We start from the raw sequence: 15877 nt of genomic DNA on the forward strand, positions 1-15877 counted from the left end.
AAAGTCCTGAGTATCTTCCACCATCCCTGACTTCATGGGGCTAGGATGATGCTCCAGACATGGGAAGACCAGATTGTTCAGATATGATTGTGGGTGTTCCATAAATGATGACACCGTTCAAGCTGTATTGTGGAGCAGGGAAAAAACATTACCACAACTCAAGAACTGGTTTTGCAGCAGATTTTAGCAGCAACAGTCTTCTGTTTAAAGGGGCTTCAAAACAAATACTTTGAAAATTTTTAAATATATATATTTTATTATATGTTTTTATTAAAAAAGTAGTGAGAAATGGAAGTGATTATTTTATCTTCCAATTGAACCATGATGGATCAAAGCAAGAAAGTATGTATCTCAAAACTGACACATCCCTAAAAATTTCATGATTGTTGCTATTTGATGTGACACGTCACAGAATTTTATGTCAAGCTGAAGAAAATGTGACAACTTGTATGTAGTATTTTCAGAAACAGAGTTTAAGTGCAGTATTGAGAAGTGCATCTGCAGGGTTTTTAAACCCTGCTTGTTCTCAGACTTAAGAAAAGCAACCCCATATGCTTTAAACTTCTGCACCCCATTAATTAAAGTCAGAGCTTTAAAGTAATACTGAAAATAATTGGTTGGATTAGAAAAGGCTGTGGGTGAGCTGAGAAGTTACCATTGCACAAATATTAATAAATCACTTTTCCTGTAATTAGCAGGGAAAAAAAAGAGTGCAATGTGGTGAGCTCGCATTCGTTTTTCATAAGTATGTTGGCTAGAGCCTGTCATCCCTCTTTCTTTCCCTTTCCACACACACATCATTCCAAACTAAGATACAGCTGCTGATGCCATTTGTGTGAGACCAGCAAGGGCAAAACAGGGTTTTTAAAAGGTTGGTAGAAAATGAGGAAATAAGCCAAATGACTGAGACTGTTAATAAGTGATTAACATTCTGCTATTGTTACCAGAAATGGAATAGTTCAGCTTCACAGTCTTTATCCTGATTCCTGAAAGGTGCAATTTCACAGCAATGTTAGGCAGTGCAGGAGAGAACTAAGCACCCCTTGTTCTTTGCTCATCACTTTCCTAGATGTAGCTCATGTGGAGAGAGAGAATCATAAACAGCTCTAAGTCTTCCCCTAGTCTAAGGAGAAATCCAACATTTGCAGGTTTCCAAAATAAAGTCAATAAATAAGAGCAAAGCTTTGCAAAATAAAAATAATGTTCTCCTTTAAGAGCATCACTAAGAATGTTGGCTAATTGTTTTCTTTTGGCAAGCTAGTAAATAGCTATATAGTTTTCTTGCTTGAGCACACACAAATAATCCAAGGTGCAAAATAATCACAGCTTTTGTGATTCAACAGATTTCCCAAAGGTATTTCCCAGAGGCAAATTGTGACATGCTTTTCTCCTGGATGGTTTGTCCACCTTTGCTTGGCATACAATCATTCTGCTTCCTGGATATATCATTCCATGTTCAAGAGCTCACCCTCCTGTTTCCAGCAACATCATCTCCTGTCTCTAGACTGTCTCTTGTCCCTTTCGTATATGCCCAAGGTTCTCCTGCACTTTTCTAAACAATTCCTGCTCATCTGTTTTACTCTTGGGGAAGCTCCCTGAAAGACAAATTTCCCTGCAAGTGGATTTTAACTGTTACATTCTAGGGGAAAAAAAAAAATAGAGAGTGCTTCAAAGCACTCAAGCCTTTAGAAGTTCATATACTCATTCTAGATATCCCCTGATGTTTTTGGCTCCTAAGCCACAATATTCTGCTGCCCTATATCTCTGCCCTTTTGCACACGCAGGTTCCCTTGACTTCAAAGGGAGCTGTGCATGCACAACAGTGACACATAAAGTCTCCCCAATCCTTTAATCTTCCAAGAATTTAGTATTTATTACTATCTCAAAATAAAAGCCTTTTTTTTTTTTTTGCTTAAAAATAATCTAAGAGTATTTACTGTCTTTCCAGGAAAGCACTTAGGCATGTGGTAAACTTTAGGCAAATGAATAGTCTTACTCACATCCCATAAGATAAATTCACTTTTAAGTCAGTAGCCCTGCTTACATGTTTAACACTAGGCATGGGTTAAGCACTTACCAAATCAGGACTGTAGCAGAGAAATTCGTCCATCAAAGACACCAGTCAGATCACAGGGGGTACAGCAACTTCTTCTTCACACTCACCTCCCAAAAACCTGGAGTAATAATTGCCAGCATTTGTAATGATCTTATTCTACTTCTGAATGTGTTGGTTTTGTGTATTATGGTCACCGGGGGATAACCTGAATCTGCTCTGTGCTCTCCCGAGGCAGGAGGGATGTAGAGTTACGTGCACAATGTCCACCTGGGGCTGGTCCTGCAGCAGCACAGCGCCATGGTGTCCTGCCCTGCAGCCGGGACCTGCAGCAAAGCCACAGCTATTTTGCCGGGATTGTTGCATGGCCAAGAGTCAACCCAGTTCACACAGGTCAATGGCAAAATCCACCAACTTCAACTACATTGTTTGGGTAATGAACTTTTCTTTGGTGTGGCCTCATACTTTCACACTTGTTTTCAGAGCACTCAGTACACTCCAGATATTCCATAATTGCCATTATTATTTTTCTTGCTTTCTCTACAGTTTTTATTGGCATCACCAAAAAATGAGAAGAAAACAAATACTGATGTGTATTCATAACTGACTCAAGAAAATCTTGAGGCTGAGATTCTGGGACTGGGCAGTTTTTCTATCCACAGAACATTTTTGCACAGCAGAGAAAGAACAAAGAGAAATGATGCTGTTTATTTTGATGATTCTGGGAAGCTAAAACTCACCCTGCTCATCCCAGGAGCAAACAGCTGGCAAACAGCTGACAACATAGATATCAGTCAACTCCTACGTATCTCACAATATAATGCAATAAATATAGGTAATAATGATGTGACATGACAAGATTTATCTTTGATTGGTTGTGTTAAAAAAAAAAAAAGGTTCAAAGAAGTCTTCCTTTCTCTTTTGCCTCTTTTGTTTTCTTACTTTCATAACATGGTTGCATATTTGTGATTTTTCTGTAAATTATGGTTTCTATTTGAAACATTTTTCTTTAATTTCCATATTCCCAAAAAGTCATTTTACTATTTATGTGGTCAAATCCCTTCTAATGTGATTTGATGGCACATAAATAGTAATATGACTTTTTATGTTGTCTATTGCTTATGTAGAGTTTTCAGAAACCCTATATTATAGCCTTGTATCAAACCCTGATAATTTTCAGGGGTCATCACTATAATATATGGCTGGCAGACTGCTATTGTGATGCTGTTGTCAGCCAAAAACCTTGCCTTCAAATGTGTGCCTAAACCATAGTATAACATAAATCAAAATATGTGTCTGCCTAGCCATATATCCATTCTGTGACTTTAAATATTTTTATAATCATGGGTGCAGGACGGGACATCAGGGACTTTTTATAACCAATGTTGGAGACAACTAAACATCAAAACTATATAAAAACTGCAAGTTATAATCCTATAGAAGAAATAAGCATCCCTATACATTTTTAATAAGGGCATAAGTTTACTTTGGGTATTAAACCTCAAACCACTGTGTATAACTGTTTATCTCAGCCATTAATCTATTGACCCCTGAAAAAAGTACTTGGTAACCCTTTCACCCCTACACACACACATCCCCACTCACACAAATACAAGAGTTTTTGCATTAGTTCTGCATTAGTTCACAGTCACCTCTTTGGGATGGTTAAGCGAGCTGATGGCAGGAGACAGAGGATGCCAAGTGAGCGTATTTGGATGAAGGTGTTGATTTAAAAGGCCTCCATCCATAGTGGTGCACAAATCTGGTATTTTGACTCAGAATCACACCCTGGTTTGAAGGCCAACTCTAAATCTACTCGTAGCCCTTACTCCGATGTGCTCCAGTATGAGATTTTAAGACACTCAGACTTTGCCTCTCCCTTTTGCACTTCCAAATGTCCCATCACATTGGTTTATGAATACCAGGCAGCTCAGATCACCTCCCAGACCAGAGGGCTCTGTTCATTTTATTTCAGTTTTTCCTGGACATCACAATGTTGTCAATTCACACTTGTTCTACAGCAGGAACAAAGGGGTAAATGGGAATCCTGCATGTGCAATGCAGTTCTGCGTGCGATCTTGTCTAACCCAGGTGTACAAACATATGAGGGCTATTCTCTGCTCTGTGAGCTTTGTAGGAGTCGTAAGGCACTTTAAAAAACAAAACAAAACCAAACAAAAACAAAAAGAAAACAACAACAACAACAAAAACCGCCACCAGCAACAACAACAACAAGAAGCAACAACAACAAAAAGGCAAAAAACAAGACACCATCCACTTCCAAAAGAGATCCCTCCTTCAAGATAATTGTAGAAGATATGGAAAAATCTAGAGGACAGTGACCTCCATCCCATCAGTAGTTAAGTTTTTATGAAGCTGTTTGTGTCTATGGCCAAGCTCTGCAAAGCCTCCTCACACCACTAATTCCACATCAAATCTGATCAAGCTAACTGTGGGAGTTAGGACTACAAACACAGGATCAGGACTATGGCATGTGAAATCCTCAGAGATGAAAGTGCGACATAGTTTGAAAATAGTATTTCTATTAATAATGAATACCCTCCATTTATACTAGATTTTGTAATGTTTCTGGGTATGTGGTGTTCTTCTGTTGTTGTCCCAGATGCTCTCCTTTCTGACTGATTTGGTTACCTTTCACAAATGAGCACCCCCTACTCACTCTAGGGAAAGTACTTAAGGGAAAAGGGCAGTTAAAATTGCAAAAGCAGGGAATTGACTGTAATAAAGTGCAGGGAAATTCCATGTAAATGTGGCCCTTAATTTCTTAGGCCTCTGCAACTTATCAGTACCTTTCAACAGGGCTGATGTCAGGTACTGTACAGCATTCCTTATTTTCAGAAAGCTGTTTCCTAAGGTCCAGATGATGTTATAAGTGGTATAACATGACTCAAAGTAGTTTTGCCAGATGTGATATCCCCTGTTGCAGCCTCAAATAGACTGAGAATGAGGAATGCATGCTCCATTAATTTCCATTGGAGTGAAGAATGCGTTACTCCTTTGCCATTCCCATACTAAGAAATCTTCACATAGTCACAGCTTTATTTTCTTTATTCAGGAAGCCATATATTCCAGCATTCTCCTGTATTTGTTTTTTTGAGGATGTTCACTGACTTTTTCCTTTGTCACTTCTGCAACACATACGCACAGTCCTGTCTACACACACTGACACAAATTATGTCCTCAGGGGAATATCTGCAATGACCTGTTACTTTGGGTATTTCATAGCTGGTTTTCTCCTTTCAGTGATTAAACCCACAAATTTAGTTAATGTAGAGAGCAGGTTCCATGCATAAATCTACCCCCCAATAATTGCTTTTAAAATGCTGGAACTACTTTCAGATGCTGTCATCCATTTCTTAGGCGGTGGCCTCCTTTTTTGGTGCATTCAGTAAATCAAAATTTACATGACTGTTTCCCACCAGACATTTGTGTAAGGTAGATTAGTTCTCTGTGTGGTCTTTTTGAACAGCATTTTTGGCAGAGTTGGGAAAAGATGCATATATAAATAAAAATAAATTAGTAGAAACGCTCCTAAAGGATGTTAACTGATGAACAGTCTCAGATACGTTAACAGAGGGAGAAGCTCGTGACACGTCTCTCTCACATTGTTATACTGGTCCTTACAAATCGTTCATCTCGTACCACCATTCTGAAGTGTTACTTTATTATTAAAAGTGTCAGTAACTTGGTCTTTTCTGAATTAACTCCTCCTCACCTTTAAATGACAAGAAAAAGGAATATGCATCTTTTTAGCCAGTCAGCAGAACTGTGTTAATTGACACTTTGCTAATCCCCACGCTCTGCTCTTCACACACAGGAAATAGTGGTCTTTCATGGTAAAATTTAAACAGCACTGATCCTATTCTAACAGATCCTACGTTACTACAATTTCACTGTGATTATAAATATCTGTTACGAAACATTTGTGAGCATACTGGAGATGTACGTCTATATAAAAGCTGTTGCCGTCATTTCTAAAAGTTTCTTCACTTTCCAGTTCAGAAATTCAGTAACTGTTCTGAACTCCCTAATACTTGCTGCAAGTGGGAAAAGTTGCTACCATATTTGTGGCAGACTTTACCAAGGATGTTATTAATTTTCAATAATTAGTGGTTACATCTCTTCGTTTAAGTGATTTTGAAACATACCTAGGGTTTCTCACAAGAAGAATATAAAGTGCACATAGAGATATTAACTTTCAGCTCATCTCAGGTACTCTCTTCCATCATAAAAAGGTATTAGGAGAATGCTGGAAATGTAGCCCAGATCTTCAGTTGATGTAAGCTGATACACTTCTACTGATTTCATAAACTATGCTCAGTTATTTCAGAGGAGGATCTGTCACAATTCATCACTGCTTTGAAAATTGTATGGGGTGATAATCACAGAGAATATTGCTACATGTCTGACATATTGCACCAATATTGCTCAAACGTGCTTTTTTTTCTTGTGTAGCGAGTTGCTTTGCAATGCATGAACAATACTAAAATTAGGATGATGCCAGTAATTTCCTGATTGCTAAGCTAATCTCATAGTCTGAAAGCCCAAGAGTAGGAGAAACAGGTAAAAATCTCTCAGATTCAGGAAAAGAAACAAACGTGCCCTTAAAATAAAATGAAACCTTTTAAAAGCACAGATATGAAGCTGAGGTCAACTTCATGGAGGTTGCTTAGTGGCTTACAAAACCACTGGAGCGATACCAGTGCAACCAAGGCTAGAAGTGTCACCTGCTGAAAGCACTGTGGGAAACAAGGCAGCAGAAGAAGGCCATCCTCACCACTGTGAGCCACCCCTGCCCTGAGACCTGAGACCCAAGCCTGCTCCTCAAACACGTTTCCCATCTGCACAACCCAGCAGCTCCCTGGGGCTTCCCAGCATTTTAGGTGTGGTTTAAAAGCAGTGAGTAATCTGGCTGTCCAGCTCAAATCTATGACAGGTTGTAATGAGATTTTCCTTGCAGGATTTCTCAACCAGACCAAGGTAAAAAAGAGTGTGGAAGTCCTTTGGAAATCCTCAGTGCCCTCTCTACTGCAGTTGTAGTTCTCCCCTTTGCTGCCCTTGCTTGCCTTCTCCTTTGGGTCCTGCTCCAGTCACAGAATCACAGAATGTTAGGGATTGGAAGGGACCTCGAAAGATCATCCAGTCCAATCCCCCTGCTGGAGCAGGAACACCTAGATGAGGCTACACAGGAATGTGTCCAGGCGGGTTTTGAATGTCTCTAGAGAAGGAGACTCCACAACCTCCCTGAGCAGCCTGTTCCAGTTCCAATCTCGTATCAGACAGCGACATTATGACATATTTATTAATGAAAACACAGACTTCCATTGTCCACATCTTCCTCTACCTTCAGTGGCATCAGGTCAACACTTTTTCTCCCGTTTCTTATTCTACCCACGATTGTGGCTAATGCCCTCCCTCCTGGACCATGCCATGATCATTTTGCTCATTATCCCTATTCTGCTTGTTCTCCTTCACTTTGTCAAACACTTCTGCTGTCAGTTCCTCACCCAACGCCACCTTTGCCAATGCCACAGCACTCACTGACACCTCATTTGAAAGTTCATCATATAACAGAAAATTTACCTGTACAACAGAAAGAAAGGAGGTACTCACAGCTCAGCTGTGGTCACCCACGTTAGCCCTGGGTGGCTGGCCATGAGCGACAGCAGCAGTGAAGCTACAGTGCAAAGCTCCCGTTAGTTTTTCTGTGAAAACCACACTAGACCCTTTGCTGACACATGATATTAGATGTATACGTCTTAGCTAGAAGGCAATAACATGCATGTACTAAGTCACAGAGAGATTGCAACCTCAGGTTTCTGACCAGGTGTTTCCAAAGGGGAAGGATAGCAGTTCAGGGGCAGGGGAAGATGTGCCCTTCTCTGTCACAGGTTTGACTGCAAACACATGAAAGTTGCATACGTCCTCAGATTCTCCTTCATAAAATGCTGTGGGACTGGGCATGTGGCAGGGCACCTCAGCACAACTCAACTGCAGTGGCGTGCGCACACAACTAAGCTAGCCCTGAACAGCTGAGTTAACATGGCACGGTTGTGAAAACTACTACTCTGTTTGAAAACTGGATTTTTAAATTTTTTTATTTTTCAAATGAGTGGCTCCAATCATGTCAGCCCTAAGTGATGCTACTCAGCTTGGGCAGATGTTGGTAATTTTGTTCTTGCACCTGCTTGTGAGATGCCACTGAGTCTATGCCGCACTGTGCAGAACTGCAGGCTGTGAGGCACTCACAGGCTATGGTGATGGAGACCGATAAAGAGCAGAGACTGTTGCTCCCTTTTCACCATCTCAACTCGTAAGCCCTTCTTTTACTACACACTATTCGACTTTTTCAGTTTTATGAACTGCGCTGAGCTGAATGAAGAGTTCAAAGCAGATGGACTAATTTACCTCTTTCTGCTCACAGGCTATCTATGGATGGACTGTGGTTTCTTCTGCGTTACCAATTATCTGAGTTTATCTGACAGACTGTATTCATAAAACAGTTAATCAGGCCTATTCAAAAATATAAGCCAAATTACTTAGCTAATACTGGCCACATGAGAAACAGGTTCTTTTCCTGTTTCAGCTGGTCACGTGTACTCAGACAGATCTCCACAGCAAATGTTTATATCTACACCATTAACATTCTACTTCAGCCTATCAGAGTTTTGGTGCTCTAGTGTATTCATAGCTCTAATACAAAAAAAAAAAAATCTTTTAAAAAAATTATTTCAAAACATATATCTCTGTAATAAATAGCACAGACAGACTGCCATCAATCTGGGCACTCAAAAATTATTGCAAAGCATGAGAGTTTCTACCTTCCCTTCAAATGATTTCTAATGTGGTAGTATAATGCTTCCTTCTCCATTTATTATCCTATTTATAATCTTCTACTAACCTTTATGTTACCATTTGTTCCTAGTGCTTACTCAAATAGGGAACCTGAACTTAAATTCTTCCCTGGGGTCTGGCAAAGATTTAGGTGGCACTGACTGCTGCTCTGCCCTTCCTCGCATGGCAGACCAAAAAGTACGTGGATTTATACTTGCCCACAAAGATTCCTTCCCATTCAAAGATATTCAAAGTGCCACAGGCACATAAAAGGTATTCCTTTGGCTGTACGGGCCCATAAACACTTCACTGAGAGCAGAACCTTGTTTTCTCAATGGACCTATGTGGATAAAATTGAATACTATGGAGGGAAGTAAAATCAGGTTATAAAAATGTACCCACCCATCACTTCATGTAGTGTACATGTCACAGCCTGATCCCTTCATGCGCTGCTCTGCATCCAGAGTAGCTCCATTAAAGACATCACACTTGGGGCTTTGTCACTAGGAGCCAGAATGCGATGGCATGCAACCACATCATATCATTCTAGGCAGAGGTAACCTTAACATGGACTTTCGATCTCAGATACATAAGGCCTACTTACCTTATACATGCTGCCTCAGACATGCAAACCCTAGTGTAATTGGGCAGTTGCTTTCCTCAGCTGGGGTGATCCCCAAGTACCAACACACATATCATATGTTTTCTGGTCTCACAGCCCCCCCATTTAATTTTTGGTCAATGCTTTTGGATCACAGCCTGTGAGCTGTTTCAGTGGTGAGCTAGAACAGACTGCACAGAACTGCTCCCACAGATGACATGATATGAGATACAAGACGCGATGACACCAGTATCTACAATCATTATATGTGGCCTTTACGGCTGGCACAATGAAAACATTGGAAAATCTTGCTCAGAAGGAAAGCTTATTTCTTCCTAGGTTTTGAGGTTTTGGTGCATTTTCTGAGAACTTGTTTAACTCGAGGCAGAGAGTTTCTATTTAAGTTTCCACCGTGACCAAACCTCAGACCACGCTGCTACAACCCTGGCTGCGCTGTGTCACAGCCAGACATGTGTTAAGCCCAGGACTTGTGGGGGGGTGGGAGGAGGGAAGAAGCTTCCTCCTCCACTCCCGGCACAGGGCTGCAGGCCTTGCATACCCCAGACCACACTGCACATCATCCTCAGGTTTCTTCTGCTCACTTCTTGCTACCCAGCTCCCATCCCAAGACAGCTTGCTGCCAAGGAGAGCTGCTAGTGGGGGTCTAACACCCAAGTACCCCTGTGAAGAGCAACAAGGAATCCAGGCTCAACTGCAACCCTGGCAGGCATCCCCTGGTCAGCAACATGCATTTTATAACCAGAATAGATAGAGCAGACCTGAAGCACTGCCTTCGCCCAGCCAAAGCAATGAAAGGCAGCTTTGCTGCTCCTAAGAGGTAGCAAACTCTGCGACCCAGCACATCTCCAGCACTGAAAGTCAGTGCTGGAAGCAAAGACAAGTTCCATCAGCCTCCCAGACGCACAGTGAGTGGAGCAAGGAGGGGGAGAGGTTTCGCTCAGGGGGAAGGGAAGAAAGGGAATAAAGAGTGCGTGCACCCACATGTGAAGCTCTGACAAACAGTCGTGTGATTTATCATCATACTCCCACTTGTAACTCTAACCTAACAGTGTGTCATCTTTACTTTTTATGTTATTTATTTACAAGTGCATTTTCAGTATCAACCCTTTCATTCATTAATCCTAATGTGGCCTTTTCCAATGTCTACTTACCATTTTAAATACTTACTATAATTTACAGGGCTTTCTTGAACACATCCAAGGTATATTATATGGGGCTAGCTTAATGGAAAGTCTTGTACACCAAAGCAGGAAAAAAGCACATTTAATTTATGATGACTTTGAATTTTGCTCATAATTTACTTCTGGAGAACTATTCATACAAAGGCACACCAATAAGAATTTTCAGTGGCAATGTAGGAGGAAAAAAACCAATAAATGCTGATCTTATTATTCATTTTTATTTTGAAAGCTTTCCCATGTTGCATTCTGGGATTATGTAAACTGCTTATAATTTAGCAATGTAATTTTGGCATCTCAATATGAAAGAAATGCAGTGTAATGACATGCAGGCTGTAGCAAGACCTTGTTTCAGGTGTGGTCCTAGAAGCAATATCTAAAGATTTTTGATATGAAGAGTTGTGAGATTTGAGTTGTATGTATCTTCCACCAACACCAATGTCAACAGGAGCTGAAGAAACTCAGCACAAACACTCATGCCTAAAATTTACAGCAGTCCCAAACAAAGAAAAGGCTCTTTCAGCTCACTCCTTCCTTCTGCTGATTCATTGGCAAAGTGGGGGGATCAGCAGTTTCTGCCCCACAATATCAATTCCAGTTCAGCACCGTGAAACAATGAAAACAAATGGGGCTGATGATGTAATGGACAAAATAAGAAACATTACATGGGTTTGATTTCTTTTTTTGTTAAGATTTTTTGAAACCATCCCATTTCGGGCAGATGTCCCACTTTAATCACAGAAAAGTGGGACCCTGAGAAGCCTTTCCTACCCAAGCATCGCAATGAAATGCATTGAAGAGGAAAAAAAAATAAAAGGTGACAGAAACATAGGCATGAAGCTGAGCAGCAGCAGGGGTGATGCTGCCGAAGTGCCAGAGAGGTTCCACCATGCGGAGCAGCCTTTCTTCCATATACCTCTCCCCACAGTTCAGGCCTCAGCCCCACATCTGCCACCTCCAGCTCCGACTGACAAAGAGCTGGTACACTTCAGCCCACAGAAAATGTGGACGGAGATAAAACACTCAGCTGTAAGTGTCCGCCGCTCTGCAGGGGAAGGGTGCTGGCTGCAGGCAGAGGATACGGCCAGGTTGCTGTCAGTGGAAAAAGAGGCCCACATCTGCCTGCTGTGTAGTAGGCAAAGGCTCTCTGCCTGTACCTCATTTAATCCCCAACATCTTCTGCTCCATCCCCAAGGTCTCTCTGACACCGTTTCCATCTACCCTTTCACCAGCCTCCAATGGGATATTCATGAGGTGAGAGGACGTCCTGGGGAGAGATCAGGAGAAGGCAGGTACACTCTGCTGTGAGCGTTTCTTGGGCTTCTGCCACTGTGCTTCTGATTCTGAAGCCTGACAGGCAGAGAAATCTGGCCAGCATGACCCCATCATCTAATATTTTCCATGGAGGGGTGGAGCCATGGCTGGTGGAACATTTTCATAAGTCATCAAAAGAAAGCAAAGTCCCTTCCATCCCTTCACCCTTGGCTGCACAAAGACCGTCTGTTTCTCATGTGTGCAGACCTTAATGACGTTTTGCCTTTGAGAAAGACTATATCTGGTTGTTGTTTGCAGGGGACTTGGGAAACTGCTTTTGGATAGGCATATTGGAGGGACCAGTCAGGACAGAGCTTCTCCAGGGATGTGTGCTCCTGCAGACCTTCCTCAGTGCCATTGTAAAGCCACTGTGCTAGCAAAGGGACACTAGAAAAGCTACTCACCATGGATTATTTTTATGACAGTACCTTGGATCCAAATAATAAACATTTGGAAATACGAATATCTTTAGTAGAAAATAAATAGTAAAATACATAAGCTTTTCCAATTTCCAATTCAGAAGACTGCTCTCCTCAGCAGAGAAAAGTTCTGGTCTGAGCAGTAAGTGTGATAACAGCACTGAACAAGTTTAATTCAATTTTATACTTTGCCATTAGTCTTAGCATTTTCCCTTTCACTAAATATTATGACACATGGCCACTGCAGTTTGTAAGGGATTTTAAAGACTGAATGTGAAAGATCCTGCAAAGCAAAAAAAAGGTTACTATTTATTGTTAGTTTAAATAAGAGTGTGAATGCTCAGATTGTCTCACCTCAATCTTCTTTTTTTAATGACCACCCGTTTGCAGTCATAGTTTTGTGCCTGCAATTAATTGTGGCTATAGAAACTATGGTTTGCACTTAATTGTGACTTTGGCTGATAGAATTTTGACATCTAGCTCCTTGGTTATTCTTGCAGATATGAAGGGTCTTTTAAATACTTGCTTATTTGTCATTGAGTTAGGCCAACCAATTTCAGGAACTCAAATAGGATGCGTTAGAGCATTTAGAAGACAAACATTGCTCCAATATTGACACTGCACCAAGAGAAGTCTCCGGAGACTCATTTGTGGCTTTGCCACAAGCAGTGAGCAATGTATAGCGTACGTTGCGTTGTTTCAAAAGTAGACCAGGAATTACTGGGACCTACGCTACAATCAAGGCTGTGAATTCCTCATGTAGAGGTGTACTCAGGCCAGATTGTATCTAACTACAGTGAGCGCACAGCAGGGCACCAAACAAGACCTTGTGCCTCACCTTTCAGGAAGGCTTGTATTGCTCACACCCAAGCCTAGGCTACCGCAGCATCAATGTTTCTGCAGTGTCAATCAGCTAAACTAAGATGAATTCTGGGAGTCTCTATCCCTAAGGCTTTCACAACACCCATTGCAAATGTAGACTCAACATCCCCATCTGGTCTTTGCTTCTTTCTGCAAGGGAAAAAGAAAGCGGATCAACAACACAAAGTCTGCAGTACCTGTCTTTGGGGTGTCTGCTCCCTGGCAGCATGCTGGGCAACTGGGAACAGGGTGGAGTCCAGCTTCTCATCCAATCTTAATAATTGCTCACCCAGACATTAATGGAAGCAAGTGACATCCCTTCAAGAGCTGCTTTTGCAGTACGAGAACAGGGAGGTCACACAAACAGAACTGAAAGAAACTGCGGAAGGTGAACAAGATTAGATCTCCATGTCTATCTTTCTGTGCATCTGTACTAAAGAGGTCCTGGTACCTGCTCTGTCATTTTAAAACCTGTCTCAGAGCACTCGTGATGGCTTAGAAAGAATTCAGCAGAGCCAGATGACAACTAGTGCATTAGAGATTGAGTTATGTCCAACCAAAGATGAATCCCAAATCTAAGAAGTACTTCAGCTGACCAAAAACGAAAACAAAGAAGAAAAACACCTAAAAATGAGAATAATGTTCTTGGTAAGCTATTCAGGGATGAGAAATATGGGAAAAGTAAAAAAGAAATGTGGAGAGAACACCAGGGTAGAGCAAAAGCAGCTTCAAGGAGAAAACAGTGGTGGGAAGATGTTCCCTGGCATTTCCAGAAGGCTCTATTTAACACTGAGTAACCTGAAAGGAGAGCGAGCGAGATCCTCTACTCAGCACTGATGAAGAAGAATAAATCCCTGATGTTCAGATTCAAAGACTGTTGCATACCCCGAACAACAGGGCCCAGGGAGTGGGGGGGCAAATGCTGGGATGAGGGATGTGGGCTGTTGTGTGGGGAAGGAGGCATTCCATTCGAAGGATAATCAAGCCAGAGCCCTGCACCACAAGAGGGGGTGGGAGCAAGTGGGCTGCCACCAGAGGAGCCACTGCTGCACCAAGGGCACTGCTGCTGATTACAAGTCATCAAACACATTTCTCTGATAACTGAAACAAAATCTGGCAACACTGCACTGGAAATACAAAGGAAGAAACATTAGACTCCCCCTGCAGCACTGGAGAGACTGAAGGGAGCTGACTAACAAAACCTACGGGGAAAGAAATTCTATTTTTTTGAGGTAAAGTGTGCATGAGGGATTCATATATCTGAGTATTTGTTTCCCTTAACTTTGGTATAAGACTCTCTATGTTGATCTAGTGAACAACAACAAAAAATAAAGTTAAAATAAGGTTGAGTACAGTCATTCAGATGTCAATCTAAAATCTTATTAGACATGTTTGTCCTCAAATTCAAGTATAACATTTTTTTTGATTGATAGAAAATGACAGGTAGTAAAGTTATGCAATTATGCATGGAGGTGACATTTTTTCTCCAATAACACTTTAGGAATGTAAGAATTTTGTCATCCTCACTACCTGCCTTGTTGAGAAGATGTGATTTACACTCTTATCTTGGGGGAAGGGAAAAAGAATGGTTGCTACCTCAGTGAATGATCTGTGCATAATTTAACTTGGAATATACATCCTTTTTATAGTAGTATATCCAGTCATCTTTTCTGAGGAGAATTTCTTTGGGACTGAATGTATTTTTGAACAGCAGCAGCAGGAAGTACATGCAAGTAGGAGAGTGAGGTACTGTAGCAAGAAGACCAGCCATAATACCCACGTACTGGACGCTGCCCAGGGTCCAAACACAGCCTAAGATTTTCATTGATCCTATCCCATCTCAGACTGTAAGGACTGAAAATGTCTGCACATACACTGTTTTCTTCCATCTTGAGCTACCCAGCACCTGACACTTGCAAATTTGAGGTATTACAAGGACCACCATGCACACATTATTCAACACAATATTCACACTTGCAAATGAACAATAATTAATATTAGCAAAGCAAGCCTCAGTGTTTAAAGCAAAATGTGAATCCTCTCCCTGAGTGCAACTACCGTCTGTGTCCATTAGCAAAGGGGTGAGGTCTAGGAAACGTTTTTAGGAACTATGAGACACAGAGAGGACAGCAACAACAACAACAACAAAGACTATTAGGCTGTACCTAACACGGGACTTAGCAAGCAGTCACCTGCACTCTCAGTCAGCAGCGGTGCCAATCGCTGCTATGTATCCAATGCAATATACCTGCCCATGCCCCAATCCAGCTTCCCGCAATGACATAGGACTTGCAGGTGGCAGGATTAAGCTTGCCTGGTGTGTAGGGAGCATCTGGGCTGAGCTCGGCTGGGTGTTTCTGTAGATGCACCATGAAGAGACCCCCTCTACAGCTCTTCACTCCTCGATGGAGCAGTCATTAAGGCACACTAATATTAAGGCAACATTTCAATACATAACTGATAAATATATAGGAATTAGGCTACTATTAAACCAAAGGAGATGTCCAAGACCCTGTACTAGGAAATATTCCCATATTTGATTGTAAAGTGTATCTTTAATTCTAACAAGGACATC

The 15877-nt window shown here is 41.5% G+C and overlaps 1 long non-coding RNA gene across 1 annotated transcript in view; it reads right to left on the reverse strand.

The window, feature by feature from the left end:
• Positions 1 to 1107: 1107 nt before the first annotated feature.
• Positions 1108 to 15877, reverse strand: part of LOC110360751 (uncharacterized) — a 33518-nt gene continuing 18748 nt past the window's right edge. Inside the window, exon 3 of the long non-coding RNA XR_002416853.2 lies at positions 1108 to 2174. This is a non-coding gene — a long non-coding RNA (uncharacterized LOC110360751). The remainder of the gene's footprint in view (positions 2175 to 15877) is intronic.

This window comes from Columba livia, chromosome 2 (assembly GCF_036013475.1).
Source record: "Columba livia isolate bColLiv1 breed racing homer chromosome 2, bColLiv1.pat.W.v2, whole genome shotgun sequence".
Classification (NCBI taxonomy): Eukaryota; Metazoa; Chordata; class Aves; order Columbiformes; family Columbidae; genus Columba; species Columba livia.